The sequence below is a fragment of the Coregonus clupeaformis genome, unplaced genomic scaffold (assembly GCF_020615455.1).
Source record: "Coregonus clupeaformis isolate EN_2021a unplaced genomic scaffold, ASM2061545v1 scaf3288, whole genome shotgun sequence".
Taxonomy (NCBI): Eukaryota; Metazoa; Chordata; class Actinopteri; order Salmoniformes; family Salmonidae; genus Coregonus; species Coregonus clupeaformis.
In genome coordinates this window covers 27530-50556 of record NW_025536742.1, presented here as the reverse complement: position 1 = coordinate 50556, position 23027 = coordinate 27530, and the positions used below count along the sequence as shown (strand labels likewise).

Below are 23027 nucleotides of genomic sequence, written 5' to 3'. Positions count from 1 at the left end.
AAATATTCATACCCCTTGACTTGATTTCCCCCCTCAGTTTGGTCAGAGGTCCAGCTTCTAGGCAGTCTGGGTAGTTCCATATTTATAGAGACCATATGTGTGGAAACTTTCAACACTCTAGAAATTGTTTTATACCATTCCCCAGATATGCCTTGTCACAATTCTACCTCGGAGATCTATGGACAGTTCCATGGACTTCATGGTATAGTTTCTGCTCTTCAAAAGAAAGGAAAGCCGCACACTCCTAGGAGCTCAGATGCAATAATGTAATATCTTAATAACCAACGTTTGGGACAGACAAGCTGTCTTCATCAGGGTATAATGACAAACACTGCAGGGTCACTGGTTTATAGTTGTGAAAGGACACACGCAGGTGTCTGTAATCATGGCCGGGTGTGGCTGGCTAATAGCATTGGCCAATTCACAGATAAAAACAACATACAAAAAACATGCGGATAGCATATGATCATAGATACCTAGCTACATAGGCCCACAACATTTACAATGAATAGCAAAATCACAAGAATGGCTTCAAATCAAAGTCCACGTTGAGACCGAAGGGGAGCAAGGGGTCTGCTCTGACATGCACTATCAACTGTGGGACCTCGAATAGACAGGTGTGTTTATTTCTAAATCATGTCCAAACAATGGAATTGGCCACAGGTGGACTCCAATGCAAGTTGTAGCAACAGCTCAAGGATGATCAAAGGAAATTGATGCAACTGAGTGCAATTGGGAGGGTCATAGCAAAGGGGTGTGAACTCTTGTAAATTAGATATTGGCTGCATTTAGTTTTAATACATTTTGCATAAGTATTTCAAAAACATGTTTTCACTTTGTCATTATGGGGTATTGTTGTAGATTGGTGAGAAAAAAATACATATTTAACCAATTTTGAATTTAGGCTGTAACAATAAAATGGGGAATAAGTCAAGGGGTATGAATACTTTCTCCTATGCACTGTACGTTAAGTATTTAATCCAAAGTTGTGTGAAGCTACGTCAATTTTACACACTATCAGATATAGAGGAGCGCCTTCCTCATAAAATGGCAGCTTTAGTCAAGATGGAATTCACAGTGAATAGTTCTAATCCATTGTTGTGGCTGGTAACAAACAGATTATCAGGTCAACAGAGTAGACTACAAGTTTGACAGCGCCTTTTCTATACTAGTTTAAGATTATAGTCAATCTATAATGTTATTGTTCTCTATGAACAGAACAAATATAATAGCCAAGAATCAAGGAAATTAAGTTGTATTTTATCCATTACACAAACATTTGTAAAAACCCTAAAAGTAGACAGAAAGAAATATACAGGATGCATTCTGACAACAAATTATAATTGCTCAAATTAAGCGGAAAAAACAGGACAACGAAGACATGGTCTCTTGCTGTGAATAAATAATTCCTCAAGTCAAGTCCTTTTCATGGTAAAATGTCTTCTTTGAAGACAATGCTAGTTGTATTGAGGGGAGCTTGGTGTCTTGATCCCGGTTTGTGATGCTCTTCTTCAAAAGTCTTTGTAATGCAACAACCGAAATGTAGTAGAGAAAAATCTACCAAATTAATATTATTCAAAATATCTTTCTTAGATGTATTTATTTGTATCAAAAAAAATCACCCAGTGTTGATTTTATTTTTCTGCTTTCCGAAAATAAAATATTCAGGAAAACAAGACTCGCCTGAAGAGAGTGGGGCATGGCCCTTGTTGTTGGCCAGGAGAAGAAGCCGCTGTTTGGGGAGAGAAGTCCAGGCAGTGGGCCCTGTAAATGGTTTTCCTCTGGAACATGGGGAAGTTCGAGAACACTGTGAAGCTGGGGATATGAACCTGGAAATGAAAGGGTAGACACATTGATGACAGTAAAGAGAGACATGGTTTTACTTCATTTAAAATCAATTCAAACTTTATTCATATCCAAGTCATGCTTTAAGAAAACCTCTTATATACATTATAGCTATAATGATGACAAAGACAACATTACGTTGGTTTGTGTGGTGTGAGAGAGACTGACCAATCGGGCAGCCTCTTCTGTCAGCCCTGGAGCGATGGAGGATCTCGGAGGTGGGGTTGAAGCGGAAGAGAGGTGGCCAGAGGTCACCAGGTTCATGATGGCACTCTCAGAGGCTTGGGTTCGTCTCTGCCGCATACACACCTCCTGGGAGTACACGTTCACCACACCTGCCGTGACCTGAGATAATAGAAATGGTAGAAAATGTATGTGAAAAACTTGAGTGTGCTACAGGATTATCCTAGGTATTTCTATATAAAAAAATGTAATTGGGTCGCTCATCCTGAAATGGGTGCCTTTTGATATTTTAAAGTAGAAATGTGTACAAATTTTTAAAAGCCTGTTATATTAAATGACATGTCCTTTAACATAGACCACATTATATGAATAAAGACTTCTAAAGTGCCAACATTTCTGCATTATGACATGTCCCTTCACAACCATGTGTCACCTCTAGGAAGATTTTAACCCACTTAACCCCAACATTTCTCCAAGTTTCTTCATCATTGTACAGCCCTTGTTATTTTGTTGCTTTGACAAAGTCCCATTTCTGAAGATGATTTATTTAATGTTACTAATTTACGTCTGTCCCTCATTTTAAGATCAACCATGTTACTTGAACTGAATTCCGTTTTAATAAAATGAAACTATTCCTTTTATTTCCCCCCAAAAACAAGAACATCTAACAGTCAAATCGTAGAGTAAAAGCAGGTGAACTGGTTCTACTCTTTTTGGCCATTTTCTGGTGTTTTGTGGTGGAAAACTAGTGGGCTTAGAGCATAACACGTCAACCCTGTAATCCATAGATAGACAGGCTAAGTCATTTTCTAACTTAATTTTTTTTTTACATTATTAAGCTTCCTGTTGCACAAAACAAGATTCCATTCCCTGTCACCATGAAATGTATGGCTGATTAAAGATGAAATCATCAACCCTGTTATGCTCAACCCCTGTTACTTTATTTGGCAATTAACAGGCACTTACTATAATTGTTTTATTTAACCTCTTAAAAGTGGGAAAACATGTTTTTTATTAAGTTGAATGTGCTCTTTATGACAATTTAAAAATTTGTTACACTTCTTAAAAAGGCACCTAATTGGTGGAACAACCCAATTATCCTGAAGGTTTTGTGACAGAATCATGCATAAAATCTAAAAAAGACATCTGAAGTAAGACAAACAGGACAATACAAACATTGCAATGGTTTGATCACAAAACGACAGAGTCAATCGTGCTAAATCATATCAGCAAGGAAATGGATGAATGAATAAATGAGCTACACACAACAACCTTATGAAAACAAAATGGCTGACTCACCCGCAGGCCAGATACTGTCCGTTCCTGGATGCAGCTATGGAGGTCCCACTCACACAGCATCATCTGTGAACCTGTTCAGGCATTTACTGCTCCTCATGTCCCATATGTACACCTCACCCTCTCCTGCAACATCAAAAAGGTTTAGTCACATACAGGTACCCATGTACAGCTTTAAAAGTGCAATATGCAGAAATCGCTCCGCCATTTCCTTTTTGCTAAAATGCTAGTGACAAAACAAGCAGTGGTCGCCAATGCAGTGGTCACTTTGAGTCGAAATGCAAGCCACATTTTTTTTTTTAACATGACAAAAAACACAAGCCTATATATGAAACATTAACCAATTAAAAATTGTTCTGTAGCAATGAGGTTTGTAGTAGGCTATAGGCCCAATACATTATCACTGAATATTGGCTATGCTTGAACTGCCCTGCCAATGTTGTTCTTCTCAGATCTGTTTGAAATTATATTTCAAAATTGTAGGTATATGATCACACTGGTAATAGATCATTTGCTGTATTACAAGGCACAGCTGAGTGAGCATAATCATTTGCTTTTATTTATTTTACTCTGGACTGATGGCCCATCTGATGATCACTCTGAGGGAAGGAGAGAGCAGCGGTGAGGCTGCCTCTCACCAGAAAAAGGGACACAGTCTTCCAGCTGATGGAGAAACTCAAGTCGCACTGCATTATTTCTGCCTCATGCACCAATTCATGTTGTTAATACGATGGCCAGTTAAAGTGAAATATTCCTCGATATAAAAAAGAGTCACGCCACTAATAACACTTTGCTATACCAAGGTTGTGGTGAGTGGAAGTAGGGAGAATGCGCACGACAGTGCTGAATAACAACTAAACTTACTCTTCAAAAACAGCAGCGCTTTGCTGTGATCGTTGAGTCTCTCAAGTCATGGTTTTAAAAATTAAGACATTTACAGTATCAACTTTGCTGTGCGCCCGAGGGCTTCTTTTTACAGTCTATGGCTCGAGGAAACTGTGCAGACACAGTGATCTGAGCTATCTGATTGGCCAGCGGTAGGCCTGTATTTGCTCTCTGGGCCTGCCGGTAAGTGGAGTTCTACCTTCAGACACATGACATTTTTCAAAACGGGAACACTTTGCCTTCCCAGTGCTAGGGCTGCTCAATCACGTGCCCTACCGCCAACTGCACAAAACAAACACATAAAATAGGAACACAAGGCTTTATCGTTGTTTCTATACAGAAATGTTTGGTGACCGACTAGGAATACCTTGAAGATTGACTGGTTGTTGACCACTGGTGTAGAGAACCATTGTAGATCATCTGGAACCGCTCCATAAATATATTTTCCATAAACAAAAATATTGTATTTTCAGCTGTTTGAAGTTGGTGTACAAAACCGAAAGTAAAAGACACAAAAACAAATCTACCGCTTCTTAGACTTGCTTTCAAAGAGAGTGACAGATATATAACTCACATTTCTATGTGAATTTGGTCAGGTCGCCCAAAAAGTTACATATTGCAGCTTTAACTAAAATCATCTAAAAAAAGGCTTTAGGATGTGATTGGGATGTGGCTGTGTGTCTTTTTAGACCAGGGTAAAAACCACCAGAATTGGTAGAAGACTTTGCTGCCAGTCGGTGGGAGAAAGACACTCCCGTAATGTTTCCGTTGATCTTCATGCTTTTCACTACCTCCTTTGTCTGAAAAAACAACAATGAGAAAATACTGACATTTATGCAATGCATGTGGTTGTCACATCATTTTTCATTATAAGTCTTACCGTTAGTTCCAAGTCACATGGTGTTTGGGTTTACAAGCACACAACGCCTGATCCAAAATGGATTCTTATGTTTTGATCCATTTTGGATGTGTGTATGTCAGGTATTGCCATCTACAATCACCTACCTTCATTGTTAACACGTGGAGGTATCCGGAGGTTGCCAGTGAGAAGGAGGGATTCTCCATCAGGGGAGACTCAAACTCTTTCACCCTCTGTTCCCTCAGACCTGGGGGACAACCATAATTGTTACTGCACTCAATCACACCCATTTCCAAAAATAACACAGTCTGGCTGAGAATATACAGTGATTTTATCTCTAAACCAATCACAGAACACAATAATTTGCTCAGTAATAACTGAGGCTTGGGCGGTATACCATATATGCCGTATAACAGGGTATTTGGAAATAATGCCACAGGATGGATTTCAATAAGCTCAATACAGTTGAAACTTTATTTTCCTATACATTTGAATATTTGCCAGCTACTTTTAAGTAAATACCTGCAGTCAACTTGTGCAATACATTAAGGAGATAAAGAGATGGCGTTCTTCATTTCACCGGTCACATCATTTTCATTATGAAGCTTACCGTTAGTTCCAAGTCATAGGTGTTTGGTTTACAAGCACACAACGACGGAGAGACCGGAGCCTTGTGAGTCACTTCAATGTTTGCACCACGTGCCAGGTGATCTAGGGGTGGCAGGTAGCCTGGCGGGTAGGAGCATTGGGCCAGTAACCGGGTTATGCTGGATCGAATCCCCGAGCTGACAAGGCAAAAATCTGTCGCTCTGTCCCTTAGCAAGGCAGTTAAACCCACTGTTCCCCGGCCGCCGTTGACATGGATGTTGATTAAGGCAGCCCCCCGCACCTCTCTGATTCAGAGGGGTTGGGTTAAATGCAGAAGACACATTTCAGTTGAATACATTCAGTTGTAAAACGACTAGGTAATTCCCCCTTTGCCCTAGTTACACCACTAAATGTTTGCTAGATATCTTCTAACTATTAAGTTAACTGTCTAAATGTGCTAAAAACAAGCTTCTCTTGGTAACAGCAGAGAATCCCTCCTGGATCAAGAGCGTTGTCATCTAATATTGTGCAGCAAACTGTGTATCATTTTTTTTGTTACTTGTATAACTTTGAGATGGGATGTCTGTCCTGCAAATAATTTAGGTCAGAGACTGTATAAAATGTCACAATGAGATTTTACGTGTACTTGTTAGCATTAATAACAGGTTAGATTACTACCACAGCCAACAGGTTAGATTACTACCTTACAGCCAACAGGTTAGATTACTACCTTACAGCCAACATGATAGATTACTACCTTACAGCCAACAGGTTAGATTACCACTTTACAGCCAACAGGATAGATTACTACCTTACAACCAACAGGTTAGATTACTACCTTACAGCCAACAGGTTAGATTACTACCTTACAGCCAACAGGTTAGATTACTACCTTACAGCCAACAGGATAGATTACTACCTTACAGCCAACAGGTTAGATTACTACTTTACAGCCAACAGGATAGATTACTACCTTACAGCCAACAGGTTAGATTACTACCTTACAGCCAACAGGTTAGATTACTACCTTACAGCCAACAGGTTAGATTACCACCTTACAGCCAACAGGATAGATTACTACCTTACAGCCAACAGGATAGATTACTACCTTACAGCCAACAGGTTCGATTACTACCTAACAGCCAACAGGGTAGATTACTACCTAACAGCCAACAGGTTAGATTACTACCTAACAGCCAACAGGATAGATTACTACCTTACAGCCAACAGGATAGATTACTACCCAACAGCCAACAGGTTAGATTACTACCTTACAGCCAACAGGTTAGATTACTACCTTACAGCCAACAGGTTAGATTACTACCTAACAGCCAACAGGATAGATTACTACCCTACAGCCAACAGGTTAGATTACTACCCTACAGCCAACAGGTTAGATTACTACCTTACAGCCAACAGGTTAGATTACTACCTTACAGCCAACAGGTTAGATTACTACCTTACAGCCAACAGGTTAGATTACTACCCAACAGCCAACAGGATAGATTACTACCCAACAGCCAACAGGTTAGATTACTACTTTACAGCCAACAGGTTAGATTACTACCTTACAGCCAACAGGTTAGATTACTACTTAACAGCCAACAGGTTAGATTACTACCTTTACAGCCAACAGGTTAGATTACTACCCTACAGCCAACAGGTTAGATTACTACCTTACAGCCAACAGGTTAGATTACTACCTTACAGCCAACAGGATAGATTACTACCTTACAGCCAACAGGTTAGATTACTACCTTACAGCCAACAGGTTAGATTACTACCCAACAGGTTAGATTACTACCCTTTACAGCCAACAGGTTAGATTACTACCTTACAGCCAACAGGTTAGATTACTACCTTACAGCCAACAGGTTAGATTACTACCCAACAGCCAACAGGATAGATTACTACCTTACAGCCAACAGGATAGATTACTACCTTACAGCCAACAGGTTAGATTAACCTACCTTACAGCCAACAGGTTAGGATTACTACTTTACAGCCAACAGGATAGATTACTACCCAACAGGTTAGATTACTACCTTACAGCCAACAGGTTAGATTACTACCTTACAGCCAACAGGTTAGATTACTACTTTACAGCCAACAGGATAGATTACTACCCAACAGCCAACAGGATAGATTACTACCCAACAGCCAACAGGTTAGATTACTACCCAACAGCCAACAGGATAGATTACTACCTTACAGCCAACAGGTTAGATTACTACCTTACAGCCAACAGGTTAGATTACTACCTTACAGCCAACAGGTTAGATTACTACCCTACAGCCAACAGGTTAGATTACTACCTTACAGCCAACAGGTTAGATTACTACCTTACAGCCAACAGGTTAGATTACTACCTTACAGCCAACAGGTTAGATTACTACTTTACAGCCAACAGGTTAGATTACTACCTTACAGCCAACAGGTTAGATTACTACCTAACAGCCAACATGTTAGATTACTACCTTACAGCCAACAGGTTAGATTACTACCTAACAGCCAACAGGTTAGATTACTACCTTACAGCCAACAGGTTAGATTACTACCTTACAGCCAACAGGATAGATTACTACCATCAACAGCCAACAGGTTAGATTACTACCTTACAGCCAACAGGTTAGATTACTACCTTACAGCCAACAGGTTGGATTACTACCCTACAGCCAACAGGTTAGATTACTACCTTACAGCCAACAGGTTAGATTACTACCTTACAGCCAACAGGTTAGATTACTACCTTACAGCCAACAGGTTAGATTACTACCTTACAGCCAACAGGTTAGATTACTACCTTACAGCCAACAGGTTAGATTACTACCTTACAGCCAACAGGTTAGATTACTACCTTACAGCCAACAGGTTAGATTACTACCTTACAGCCAACAGGTTAGGATTACTACCTTACAGCCAACATGTTAGATTACTACCTTACAGCCAACAGGTTAGATTACTACTTTACAGCCAACAGGTTAGATTACTACCTTACAGCCAACAGGTTAGATTACTACCTTACAGCCAACAGGTTAGATTACTACCTTACAGCCAACAGGTTAGATTACTACCTTACAGCCAACAGGTTAGATTACTACCTTACAGCCAACATGTTAGATTACTACCTTACGCCAACAGGTTAGATTACTACCTTACAGCCAACATGTTAGATTACTACCTTACAGCCAACAGGTTAGATTACTACCTTACAGCCAACAGGATAGATTACTACCCAACAGCCAACATGTTAGATTACTACCCAACAGCCAACAGGTTAGATTACTACCTTACAGCCAACAGGTTAGATTACTACCTACAGCCAACAGGTTAGATTACTACCTCACAGCCAACAGGTTAGATTACTACCTTACAGCCAACAGGTTAGATTACTACCTTACAGCCAACAGGTTAGATTACTACCTTACAGCCAACAGGATGGATTACTACCTTACAGCCAACAGGATAGATTACTACCCAACAGCCAACAGGTTAGATTACTACCTAACAGCCAACAGGTTAGATTACTACCTCCAACAGGTTAGATTACTACCTTACAGCCAACAGGTTAGATTACTACCTTACAGCCAACAGGTTAGATTACTACCTTACAGCCAACAGGTTAGATTACTACCTTACAGCCAACAGGTTAGATTACTACCTTACAGCCAACAGGTTAGATTACTACCTTACAGCCAACAGGTTAGATTACTACCTTACAGCCAACAGGTTAGATTACTACCTTACAGCCAACAGGTTAGATTACTACCTTACAGCCAACAGGTTAGATTACTACCTTACAGCCAACAGGTTAGATTACTACCTTACAGCCAACAGGTTAGATTACTACCTTACAGCCAACAGGTTAGATTACTACCTTACAGCCAACAGGTTAGATTACTACCTTACAGCCAACAGGATAGATTACTACCTTACAGCCAACAGGTTGATTACTACCTACAGCCAACAGGATAGATTACTACCTTACAGCCAACAGGTTAGATTACTACCTTACAGCCAACAGGTTAGATTACTACCTTACAGCCAACAGGTTAGATTACTACCCACAGCCAACAGGTTAGATTACTACCTTACAGCCAACAGGTTAGATTACTACCTTACAGCCAACAGGTTAGATTACTACCTTACAGCCAACAGGTTAGATTACTACCTTACAGCCAACAGGTTAGATTACTACCTTACAGCCAACAGGTTAGATTACTACCCAACAGCCAACAGGTTAGATTACTACCTTACAGCCAACAGGTTAGATTACTACCTTACAGCCAACAGGTTAGATTACTACCTTACAGCCAACAGGTTAGATTACTACCTTACAGCCAACAGGTTAGATTACTACCTTACAGCCAACAGGTTAGATTACTACCTTACAGCCAACAGGTTAGATTACTACCTTACAGCCAACAGGTTAGATTACTACTTTACAGCCAACAGGATAGATTACTACCTTACAGCCAACAGGTTAGGATTACTACTTTACAGCCAACAGGTTAGATTACTACCTTACAGCCAACAGGTTAGATTACTACCTCCAACAGGTTAGATTACTACCTTACAGCCAACAGGTTAGATTACTACCTTACAGCCAACAGGTTAGATTACTACCTTACAGCCAACAGGTTAGATTACTGCCTTACAGCCAACAGGTTAGATTACTACCCTTACAGCCAACAGGTTAGATTACTACCTTACAGCCAACAGGTTAGATTACTACCTTACAGCCAACAGGTTAGATTACTACCTTACAGCCAACAGGTTAGATTACTACCTTACAGCCAACAGGTTAGATTACTACCTTACAGCCAACAGGTTAGATTACTACCTTACAGCCAACAGGTTAGATTACTGCCTTACAGCCAACAGGTTAGATTACTACCTTACAGCCAACAGGTTGGATTACTACCTTACAGCCAACAGGTTAGATTACTACCTTACAGCCAACAGGTTAGATTACTACCTTACAGCCAACAGGTTAGATTACTACCTTACAGCCAACAGGTTAGATTACTACCTTACAGCCAACAGGTTAGATTACTACCTTACAGCCAACAGGTTAGATTACTACCTTACAGCCAACAGGTTAGATTACTACTTTACAGCCAACAGGTTAGCATTACTACCTTACAGCCAACAGGTTAGGATTACTACCTTACAGCCAACAGGTTAGATTACTACCTAACAGCCAACAGGTTAGATTACTACCTTACAGCCAACAGGTTAGATTACTACCTTACAGCCAACAGGTTAGATTACTACCTTACAGCCAACAGGTTAGATTACTACCTTACAGCCAACAGGTTAGATTACTACCTTACAGCCAACAGGTTTGATTACTACCTTTACAGCCAACAGGTTAGATTACTACCTTACAGCCAACAGGTTAGATTACTACCTTACAGCCAACAGGTTAGATTACTACCTTACAGCCAACAGGTTATATTACTACCTTACAGCCAACAGGTTAGATTACTACCTTACAGTCAACATGTTAGATTACTACCTTACAGTCAACATGTTAGATTACTACCTTACAGCCAACATGTTAGATTACTACTTTACAGCCAACAGGTTAGATTACTACTTTACAGCCAACAGGATAGATTACTACCTAACAGCCAACATGTTAGATTACTACCTAACAGCCAACAGGTTAGATTACTACCTTACAGCCAACAGGTTAGATTACTACCTTACAGCCAACATGTTAGATTACTACCTTACAGCCAACATGTTAGATTACTACCTTACAGCCAACAGGATAGATTACTACCTTACAGCCAACAGGATAGATTACTACCTTACAGCCAACATGTTAGATTACTACTTTACAGCCAACAGGTTAGATTACTACCTTACAGCCAACAGGATAGATTACTACCTAACAGCCAACATGTTAGATTACTACCTAACAGCCAACAGGTTAGATTACTACCTTACAGCCAACAGGTTAGATTACTACCTTACAGCCAACAGGTTAGATTACTACCTTACAGCCAACAGGATAGATTACTACCTTACAGCCAACAGGTTAGATTACTACCTTACAGCCAACAGGTTAGATTACTACCTTACAGCCAACAGGATAGATTACTACCCAACAGGATAGATTACTATCCAACAGCCAACAGGTTAGATTACTACCTTACAGCCAACAGGTTCGATTACTACCTTACAGCCAACAGGTTAGATTACTACCTTACAGCCAACAGGATATATTACTACCTTACAGCCAACAGGATAGATTACTACCCAACGGGATAGATTACTATCCAACATCCAACAGGTTAGATTACTACCCAGCCAACAGGTTAGATTACAACCTTACAGCCAACAGGTTAGATTACTACCTTACAGCCAACAGGTTAGATTACTACCTTACAGCCAACAGGTTAGATTACTACCTTACAGCCAACAGGTTAGATTACTACCTTACAGCCAAGAGGATAGATTACTACCTTACAGCCAACAGGTTAGATTACTACCTTACAGCCAACAGGTTAGATTACTACCCAACAGCCAACAGGATAGATTACTACCTTACAGCCAACAGGTTAGATTACTACCTTACAGCCAACAGGTTAGATTACTACCTTACAGCCAACAGGTTAGATTACTACCTTACAGCCAACAGGTTAGATTACTACCTTACAGCCAACAGGTTAGATTACTACCTTACAGCCAACAGGTTAGATTACTACCATACAGCCAACAGGTTAGATTATTACCTTACAGCCAACAGGTTAGATTACTATCTTACAGCCAACAGGTTATATTACTACCCAACAACCAACATGTTAGATTACTACCTTACAGCCAACATGTTAGATTACTACCTTACAGCCAACAGGTTAGATTACTACCTTACAGCCAACAGGTTAGATTACCACCTTACAGCCAACAGGATAGATTACTACCTTACAGCCAACAGGTTAGATTACTACCTTACAGCCAACAGGTTAGATTACTACCTTACAGCCAACAGGATAGATTACTACTCAACAGCCAACAGGATAGATTACTACCCAACAGCCAACAGGATAGATTACTACCCAACAGGTTAGATTACTACCTTACAGCCAACAGGTTAGATTACTACCTTACAGCCAACAGGTTAGATTACTACCTTACAGCCAACAGGTTAGATTACTACCATACAGCCAACAGGTTAGATTACTACCTTACAGCCAACAGGTTAGATTACTACCTTACAGCCAACAGGTTAGATTACTACCCAACATGATAGATTACTATCCAACAGCCAACAGGTTAGATTACTACCTTACAGCCAACAGGTTAGATTACTACCTTACAGCCAACAGGTTAGATTACTACCTTACAGCCAACAGGATAGATTACTATCCAACAGCCAACAGGTTAGATTACTACCTTACAGCCAACAGGTTAGATTACAACCTTACAGCCAACAGGTTAGATTACAACCTTACAGCCAACAGGTTAGATTACTACCTTACAGCCAACAGGTTAGATTACTACCTTACAGCCAACAGGTTAGATTACTACCTTACAGCCAACAGGTTAGATTACTACCTTACAGCCAACAGGTTAGATTACTACCCTACAGCCAACAGGTTAGATTACTACCCAACAGCCAACAGGATAGATTACTACCTTACAGCCAACAGGTTAGATTACTACCTTACAGCCAACAGGTTAGATTACTACCTTACAGCCAACAAGTTAGATTACTACCTTACAGTCAACAGGTTAGATTACTACCTTACAGCCAACATGTTAGATTACTACCTAACAGCCAACATGTTAGATTACTACTTTACAGCCAACAGGTTAGATTACTACTTTACAGCCAACAGGATAGATTACTACCTAACAGCCAACATGTTAGATTACTACCTAACAGCCAACAGGTTAGATTACTACCTTACAGCCAACAGGTTAGATTACTACCTTACAGCCAACAGGTTAGATTACTACCTTACAGTCAACATGTTAGATTACTACCTTACAGCCAACAGGATAGATTACTACCTTACAGCCAACATGTTAGATTACTACTTTACAGCCAACAGGTTAGATTACTACCTTACAGCCAACAGGATAGATTACTACCTAACAGCCAACATGTTAGATTACTACCTAACAGCCAACAGGTTAGATTACTACCTTACAGCCAACAGGTTAGATTACTACCTTACAGCCAACAGGTTAGATTACTACCTTACAGCCAACAGGTTAGATTACTACCTTACAGCCAACAGGTTAGATTACTACCTTACAGCCAACAGGTTAGATTACTACCTTGACAGCCAACAGGATAGATTACTACCCAACAGGATAGATTACTATCCAACAGCCAACAGGTTAGATTACTACCTTACAGCCAACAGGTTCGATTACTACCTTACAGCCAACAGGTTAGATTACTACCTTACAGCCAACAGGATATATTACTACCTTACAGCCAACAGGATAGATTACTACCCAACGGGATAGATTACTATCCAACATCCAACAGGTTAGATTACTACCTTACAGCCAACAGGTTAGATTACAACCTTACAGCCAACAGGTTAGATTACTACCTTACAGCCAACAGGTTAGATTACTACCTTACAGCCAACAGGTTAGATTACTACCTTACAGCCAACAGGTTAGATTACTACCTTACAGCCAAGAGGATAGATTACTACCTTACAGCCAACAGGATAGATTACTACTCAACAGCCAACAGGATAGATTACTACCCAACAGCCAACAGGATAGATTACTACCCAACAGGTTAGATTACTACCTTACAGCCAACAGGTTAGATTACTACCTTACAGCCAACAGGTTAGATTACTACCTTACAGCCAACAGGTTAGGATTACCACCATACAGCCAACATGTTAGATTACTACCTTTACAGCCAACAGGTTAGATTACTACCTTACAGCCAACAGGTTAGATTACTACCCAACATGATAGATTACTATCCAACAGCCAACAGGTTAGATTACTACCTTACAGCCAACAGGTTAGATTACTACCTTACAGCCAACAGGTTAGATTACTACTTTACAGCCAACAGGTTAGATTACTACCTTACAGCCAACAGGTTAGATTACTACCTTACAGCCAACAGGTTAGATTACTACCTAACAGCCAACAGGTTAGATTACTACCTTACAGCCAACAGGATAGATTACTACCTTACAGCCAACAGGTTAGATTACTACTTTACAGCCAACAGGATAGATTACTACCTTACAGCCAACAGGTTAGATTACTACCTTACAGCCAACAGGTTAGATTACTACCTTACAGCCAACAGGTTAGATTACTACCCAACAGCCAACAGGTTAGATTACTACCTTACAGTCAACATGTTAGATTACTACCTTACAGCCAACAGGTTAGATTACTACTTTACAGCCAACAGGTTAGATTACTACCTTACAGCCAACAGGTTAGATTACTACCTTACAGCCAACAGGTTAGATTACTACTTTACAGCCAACAGGTTAGATTACTACCTTACAGCCAACAGGTTAGATTACTACCTTACAGCCAACAGGTTAGATTACTACCTAACAGCCAACAGGTTAGATTACTACCTTACAGCCAACAGGATAGATTACTACCTTACAGCCAACAGGTTAGATTACTACTTTACAGCCAACAGGATAGATTACTACCTTACAGCCAACAGGTTAGATTACTACCTTACAGCCAACAGGTTAGATTACTACCTTACAGCCAACAGGTTAGATTACTACCCAACAGCCAACAGGTTAGATTACTACCTTACAGTCAACATGTTAGATTACTACCTTACAGCCAACAGGTTAGATTACTACTTTACAGCAAACAGGTTAGATTACTACCTTACAGCCAACAGGTTAGATTACTACTTTACAGCCAACAGGTTATATTACTACCTTACAGCCAACAGGTTAGATTACTACCTTACAGCCAACAGGTTAGATTACTACCTAACAGCCAACAGGTTAGATTACTACCTTACAGCCAACAGGTTAGATTACTACCTTACAGCCAACAGGTTAGATTACTACCTTACAGCCAACAGGTTAGATTACTACCTTACAGCCAACAGGTTAGATTACTACCTTACAGCCAACATGTTTGATTACTACCTTACAGCCAACAGGTTAGATTACTACCTTACAGCCAACAGGTTAGATTACTACCTTACAGCCAACAGGTTAGATTACTACCTTACAGCCAACAGGTTATATTACTACCTTACAGCCAACAGGTTAGATTACTACCTTACAGTCAACATGTTAGATTACTACCTTACAGTCAACATGTTAGATTACTACCTTACAGCCAACATGTTAGATTACTACTTTACAGCCAACAGGTTAGATTACTACTTTACAGCCAACAGGATAGATTACTACCTAACAGCCAACATGTTAGATTACTACCTAACAGCCAACAGGTTAGATTACTACCTTACAGCCAACAGGTTAGATTACTACCTTACAGCCAACATGTTAGATTACTACCTTACAGCCAACATGTTAGATTACTACCTTACAGCCAACATGATAGATTACTACCTTACAGCCAACAGGATAGATTACTACCTTACAGCCAACATGTTAGATTACTACTTTACAGCCAACAGGTTAGATTACTACCTTACAGCCAACAGGATAGATTACTACCTAACAGCCAACATGTTAGATTACTACCTAACAGCCAACAGGTTAGATTACTACCTTACAGCCAACAGGTTAGATTACTACCTTACAGCCAACAGGTTAGATTACTACCTTACAGCCAACAGGATAGATTACTACCTTACAGCCAACAGGTTAGATTACTACCTTACAGCCAACAGGTTAGATTACTACCTTACAGCCAACAGGATAGATTACTACCCAACAGGATAGATTACTATCCAACAGCCAACAGGTTAGATTACTACCTTACAGCCAACAGGTTCGATTACTACCTTACAGCCAACAGGTTAGATTACTACCTTACAGCCAACAGGATATATTACTACCTTACAGCCAACAGGATAGATTACTACCCAACGGGATAGATTACTATCCAACATCCAACAGGTTAGATTACTACCTTACAGCCAACAGGTTAGATTACAACCTTACAGCCAACAGGTTAGATTACTACCTTACAGCCAACAGGTTAGATTACTACCTTACAGCCAACAGGTTAGATTACTACCTTACAGCCAACAGGTTAGATTACTACCTTACAGCCAAGAGGATAGATTACTACCTTACAGCCAACAGGTTAGATTACTACCTTACAGCCAACAGGTTAGATTACTACCCAACAGCCAACAGGATAGATTACTACCTTACAGCCAACAGGTTAGATTACTACCTTACAGCCAACAGGTTAGATTACTACCTTACAGCCAACAGGTTAGATTACTACCTTACAGCCAACAGGTTAGATTACTACCTTACAGCCAACAGGTTAGATTACTACCTTACAGCCAACAGGTTAGATTACTACCATACAGCCAACAGGTTAGATTATTACCTTACAGCCAACAGGTTAGATTACTATCTTACAGCCAACAGGTTATATTACTACCCAACAGCCAACATGTTAGATTACTACCTTACAGCCAACATGTTAGATTACTACCTTACAGCCAACAGGTTAGATTACTACCTTACAGCCAACAGGTTAGATTACCACCTTACAGCCAACAGGATAGATTACTACCTTACAGCCAACAGGTTAGATTACTACCTTACAGCCAACAGGTTAGATTACTACCCACAGCCAACAGGATAGATTACTACTCAACAGCCAACAGGATAGATTACTACCCAACAGCCAACAGGATAGATTACTACCCAACAGGTTAGATTACTACCTTACAGCCAGCAGGTTAGATTACTACCTTACAGCCAACAGGTTAGATTACTACCTTACAGCCAACAGGTTAGATTGCTACCATACAGCCAACAGGTTAGATTACTACCTTACAGCCAACAGGTTAGATTACTACCTTACAGCCAACAGGTTAGATTACTACCCAACATGATAGATTACTATCCAACAGCCAACAGGTTAGATTACTACCTTACAGCCAACAGGTTAGATTACTACCTTACAGCCAACAGGTTAGATTACTACCTTACAGCCAACAGGATAGATTACTATCCAACAGCCAACAGGTTAGATTACTACCTTACAGCCAACAGGTTAGATTACAACCTTACAGCCAACAGGTTAGATTACAACCTTACAGCCAACAGGTTAGATTACTACCTTACAGCCAACAGGTTAGATTACTACCTTACAGCCAACAGGTTAGATTACTACCTTACAGCCAACAGGTTAGATTACTACCTTACAGCCAACAGGTTAGATTACTACCCTACAGCCAACAGGTTAGATTACTACCCAACAGCCAACAGGATAGATTACTACCTTACAGCCAACAGGTTAGATTACTACCTTACAGCCAACAGGTTAGATTACTACCTTACAGCCAACAAGTTAGATTACTACCTTACAGCCAACAGGTTAGATTACTACCTTACAGCCAACAGGTTAGATTACTACCTTACAGCCAACAGGTTAGATTACTACCATACAGCCAACAGTTTATATTACTACCCAACAGCCAACATGTTAGATTACTACCTTACAGCCAACATGCTAGATTACTACCTTACAGCCAACAGGTTAGATTACTACCTTACAGCCAACAGGTTAGATTACCACCTTACAGCCAACAGGATAGATTACTACCTTACAGCCAACAGGTTAGATTACTACCTTACAGCCAACAGTTTATATTACTACCCAACAGCCAACATGTTAGATTACTACCTTACAGCCAACATGCTAGATTACTACCTTACAGCCAACAGGTTAGATTACTACCTTACAGCCAACAGGTTAGATTACCACCTTACAGCCAACAGGATAGATTACTACCTTACAGCCAACAGGTTAGATTACTACCTTACAGCCAACAGGTTAGATTACTACCTTACAGCCAACAGGTTACATTACTACCCAACAGGTTAGATTACTACCTTACAGCCAACATGTTAGATTACTACCTTACAGCCAACAGGTTATATTACTACCTTACAGCCAACAGGTTTGATTACCACCTTACAGCCAACAGGATAGATTACTACCTTACAGCCAACAGGTTAGATTACTACCCAACAGCCAACAGGATAGATTACTACCCAACAGGTTAGATAACTACTTTACAGCCAACAGGTTAGATTACTACCTTACAGCCAACATGTTAGATTACTACTTTACAGCCAACATGTTTGATTACTACCCAACAGGTTAGATTACTACCTTACAGCCAACAGGTTAGATTACTACCTTACAGACAACAGGTTAGATTACTACCTTACAGACAACAGGTTAGATTACTACCTTACAGCCAACAGGTTAGATTACTACCTTACAGCCAACAGGATAGATTACTACCCTACAGGATAGATTACTATCCAACAGCCAACAGGTTAGATTACTACCTTACAGCCAACAGGCTATATTACAACCTTACAGCCAACAGGTTAGATTACTACCTTACAGCCAACAGGTTAGATTACTACCTTACAGCCAACAGGTTAGATTACTACCTTACAGCCAACAGGTTAGATTACTACCTTACAGCCAAGAGGATAGATTACTACCTTACAGCCAACAGGTTAGATTACTACCTTGCAGCCAACAGGTTAGATTACTACCCAACAGCCAACAGGATAGATTACTACCTTACAGCCAACATGTTAGATTACTACCTTACAGCCAACATGTTAGATTACTACCCAACAGCCAATAGGATAGATTACTACCCAACAGCCAACAGGATAGATTACTACCCTTACAGCCAACATGTTAGATTACTACTTTACAGCCAACATGTTTGATTACTACCCAACAGGTTAGATTACTACTTTACAGCCAACAGGTTAGATTACTACCTTACAGACAACAGGTTAGATTACTACCTTACAGACAACAGGTTAGATTACTACCTTACAGCCAACAGGTTAGATTACTACCTTACAGCCAACAGGATAGATTACTACCCTACAGGATAGATTACTATCCAACAGCCAACAGGTTAGATTACTACCTTACAGCCAACAGGCTATATTACAACCTTACAGCCAACAGGTTAGATTACTACCTTACAGCCAACAGGTTAGATTACTACCTTACAGCCAACAGGTTAGATTACTACCTTACAGCCAACAGGTTAGATTACTACCTTACAGCCAAGAGGATAGATTACTACCTTACAGCCAACAGGTTAGATTACTACCTTGCAGCCAACAGGTTAGATTACTACCCAACAGCCAACAGGATAGATTACTACCTTACAGCCAACATGTTAGATTACTACCTTACAGCCAACATGTTAGATTACTACCCAACAGCCAATAGGATAGATTACTACCCAACAGCCAACAGGATAGATTACTACCTTACAGCCAACAGGTTAGATTACTACCTTACAGCCAACAGGTTAGATTACTACCTTACAGCCAACAGGTTAGATTACTACCTTACAGCCAACAGGTTAGATTACTACCATACAGCCAACAGGTTATATTACTACCCAACAGCCAACATGTTAGATTACTACCTTACAGACAACATGTTAGATTACTACCTTACAGCCAACAGGTTAGATTACTACCTTACAGCCAACAGGTTAGATTACTACCTTACAGCCAACAGGTTAGATTACTACCATACAGCCAACAGGTTATATTACTACCCAACAGCCAACATGTTAGATTACTACCTTACAGACAACATGTTAGATTACTACCTTACAGACAACATGTTAGATTACCACCTTACAGCCAACATGATAGATTACTACCTTACAGCCAACAGGTTAGATTACTACCCAACAGCCAACAGGTTAGATTACTACCTTACAGCCAACAGGTTAGATTACTACCTTACAGCCAACAGGTTAGATTACTACCTTACAGCCAACAGGTTAGATTACTACCTTACAGCCAACAGGTTAGATTACTACCTTACAGCCAACAGGTTAGATTACTACCTTACAGCCAACAGGTTAGATTACTACCTTACAGCCAACAGGTTAGATTACTACCTTACAGCCAACAGGATAGATTACTACCTTACAGCCAACAGGTTAGATTACTACCTTACAGCCAACATGTTAGATTACTACCTTACAGCCAACAGGTTAGATTACTACCTTACAGCCAACAGGTTAGATTACTACCTTACAGTCAACAGGTTAGATTACTACCTTACAGCCAACAGGTTAGATTACTACCTTACAGCCAACAGGTTAGATTACTACCTTACAGCCAACAGCATAGATTACTACCTTACAGCCAACAGGATAGATTACTACCTTACAGCCAACAGGTTAGATTACTACCTTACAGCCAACAGGATAGATTACTACCTTACAGCCAACAGGTTAGATTACTACCCAACAGGTTAGATTACTACTTTACAGCCAACAGGTTAGATTACTACCTTACAGCCAACAGGTTAGATTACTACCTTACAGCCAACAGGTTAGATTACTACCTTACAGCCAACAGGTTAGATTACTACCTTACAGCCAACAGGTTAGATTACTACCTTACAGCCAACAGGTTAGATTACTACCTTACAGCCAACAGGTTAGATTACTACCTTACAGCCAACAGGTTGGATTCACTACCCAACAGGTTAGATTACTACTTTACAGCCAACAGGTTAGATTACTACCTTACAGCCAACAGGTTAGATTACTACCTTACAGCCAACAGGTTAGATTACTACCTTACAGCCAACAGGTTAGATTACTACCTTACAGCCAACAGGTTAGATTACTACCTTACAGCCAACAGGTTAGATTACTACCTTACAGCCAACAGGTTAGATTACTACCTTACAGCCAACAGGATAGATTACTACCCAACAGCCTTGGGGTTCTAGTGACTCCCCATGGCTTCCTCCTCCTCACCTCTGACAGTGTGGACAGGGATCACCTTGCCCTCCATCATGTCGTAGATGTAGAACAGCTTGTTCCTGAAACTGGTGGCCACCACCTGCTCCCCGTCCACGCTGAACTGGGCCTTGTGCACCGGGAACTTCTCCAGGTGGATACTCTGGATCTTAGGGTTGGTCTTCCCATCAACCTGGAGAGGAAGGAGTGACATTTAGAGTGAGGTGGAAGGTAATTAATATTAGTACAGACTTATCTGTTAGTGTCACAGATTCACTAAATAACCCTAAAATAATCATCCCTAAGGATGTTTGGTGGTCCATTGAGAGTTTTGTATTTTTTTTAGCTTATAGTTTGTATGGTCAAATAAAAGACCTGGAGGATTTCATTAAAAGCATATAGCCCCAACCGGCCCGTTTATGACATTGTTTTCTCATGATTTGGTTGGGTCTAGTTGTGTTGTTGTTGTTGTTGTCGTCCTGGGGCTGTGTGGGGTCTGTTTGTGTTTGTGAACAGAGCCCCAGCACAAGCTTACTTAGGGGACTCTTCTCCAAGTTCATACAGTGTGTTTGTGTGTGTTTGTGTTGATGTGTATGTGTATACTGTATGCATCATGCATGTGTGTACAGTGAGGGAAAAAAGTATTTGATCCCCTGCTGATTTTGTACGTTTGTCCACTGACAAAGAAATGATCTGTCTATAATTTTAATGGTAGGTTTATTTGAACAGTGAGAGACAGAATAACAACAACAAAAATCCTGAAAAACGCATGTCAAAACTGTTATAAATATATTTGCATTTTAATGAGGGAAATAAGTATTTGACCCCCTCTCAATCAGAAAGATTTCTGGCTCCCAGGTGTCTTTTATACAGGTAACGAGCTGAGATTAGGAGCACAATCTTAAAGGGAGTGCTCCTAATCTCAGTTTGTTACCTGTATAAAAGACACCTGTCCACAGAAGCAATCAATCAATCAGATTCCAAACTCTCCACCATGGCCAAGACCAAAGAGCTCTCCAAGGATGTCAGGGACAAGATTGTAGACCTACACAAGGCTGGAATGGGCTACAAGACCATCGCCAAGCAGCTTGGTGAGAAGGTGACAACAGTTGGTGCGATTATTCGCAAATGGAAGAAACACAAAATAACTGTCAATCTCCCTCGGCCTGGGGCTCTATGCAAGATCTCACCTCGTGGAGTTGCAATGATCATGAGAACGGTGAGGAATCAGCCCAGAACTACACAGGAGGAGCTTGTCAATGATCTCAAGGCAGCTGGGACCATAGTCACCAAGAAAACAATTGGTAACACACTACGCCGTGAAGGACTGAAATCCTGCAGCGCCCGCAAGGTCCCCCTGCACAAGAAAGCACATATACAGGGCCGTCTGAAGTTTGCCAA

At 40.4% G+C, this 23027-nt stretch overlaps 1 pseudogene; it reads right to left on the bottom strand.

Annotated features, from left to right (window-relative positions):
• Positions 1 to 1683: 1683 nt before the first annotated feature.
• Positions 1684 to 23027, bottom strand: part of LOC121562065 — a 48212-nt pseudogene continuing 26868 nt past the window's right edge.